Raw genomic sequence first — 1,475 nt, forward strand, 5'->3', positions numbered from 1 at the left:
AAAACGTCTGTTTTCATGGGATGAGTGAGGAATTCCTTCCCATTTCCCTCAGGGTGGTTTTCATAGAAACCTCGTATTTCACTGCATGCTTTCTCTTTTTGAACATCCTCAAGGCTTTGTATACAACTGAAAGTAGTCCTTAAACGCACTAAATGATCAATGGAACCCTAGAAATGTAGAATGGGAAAAAAAAACGTGTTATGCAATTACATGTACATGATAAATGATGAACGTACTTAAATTTCAAATATTTTAATGTACTGTACATACTATATTAGGATGGAAAGAGATTTTATAGGCTTTTCCTGTTGTTTATGAAATTCAGTCGTTTGATTAAAATAATGATCAAAATATAATCTAAAATGCATGTATTGCTGAAGACTTACGCTTAAATTGTTGCCATCAAACACTTTTCTTGAAACCTACCGGACCTGGTCACAATTGTCAAGAATTTTTTTTCCATCTCATGTCATAATACTGGGTTGAGTCCTTTATCCATTTTAAAAAGAATTTTTGGAAATCCGCATCTAAAACTAAGCTGTCATCTAAAACGTTCCAAACTAGAACTGGAATTTAAAAATCCCATAGATTTCTTTATTTAATTCAAAATACATTTTTGGCAAAGCATATAGTATAATTAATGACGATTATAGATCTTACTGAAAATTTCTCCTGGTTTCAATACTCGGTCAATTTCGGAAATGTTCTCTTCGTTTGCAAACCAGTGAAAGCACTGGGCTGCAATTATGGCCTTAAGATGGGAAAATAAAACTCTAATAACCTTTTGAAAAGAAAAGGTCATTAGGGTCTATTTTCAATAAAAATGTAATTCTTAACTGTAAATCTATTACACTAAGTGTTCTAAGATGGAATATCATTGCTGCAATTTTTCATTTAAAGATTATTTCTAAACAAGAGAAGTCGCCCGCGTGGCGCAGTGGTTAGAGCGTCTGTTCTAGAGTCGCGAAGTAAGGAGTTGATCCTTACGTCGCGGGTTCGAATCCCACTGTGGGACGTGGAGACCGGTCCTTCGGATGAGACCGTATAAACCGAGGCCCAGTGTCGCAGTAGGTGCTGGCACGAAAAAGATCCCTCACTGCTCAATGGCCGTAAGTGCCGAGTATAGGACAAAATTTGCAGCTCTCCACCGGCAAGTGGTGGCATCTGCATATGAGTGAAAAATTCTCGAGAGGGACGTTAAACAACAGACAAACAAACAAATAAAGAAGAGAATTTTAGAATAATAGTTCTAGTTCTGTTTTGCTGTTCAGATTAAAACTGCCAATTTAACAGTCAGATCATTATTATGCAGAAAAATAATTATTCATTGATTATACTTTCAGAATGTGATTTCTTACTTTAACAGAATTGTCAGGAAGTGGTATTTTGTTGGCACTGCACTGCCCTGTATTTACACCAGGGATTTTTTCTTCCAAGGTTTTGATAAAATCATTGGATGGTTCTGTTACTAGTGC

At 35.9% G+C, this 1,475-nt stretch overlaps 1 long non-coding RNA gene across 1 annotated transcript; it reads right to left on the bottom strand.

Moving 5' to 3' along the window:
- On the bottom strand, positions 1–1,475 carry LOC133184785 (uncharacterized). Its single transcript, XR_009720858.1, has 4 exons — positions 1,359–1,475; positions 661–751; positions 387–566; positions 1–167 (listed from the first exon to the last, which is right to left on the bottom strand). It is a non-coding gene; the product is annotated as an uncharacterized LOC133184785 (long non-coding RNA).

The sequence above is a fragment of the Saccostrea echinata genome, unplaced genomic scaffold (genome assembly GCF_033153115.1).
Source record: "Saccostrea echinata isolate AGI-Se365-2 ecotype Australia unplaced genomic scaffold, CSIRO_AGI_Sech_v1 ptg000011l, whole genome shotgun sequence".
NCBI classification, from domain to species: domain Eukaryota; kingdom Metazoa; phylum Mollusca; class Bivalvia; order Ostreida; family Ostreidae; genus Saccostrea; species Saccostrea echinata.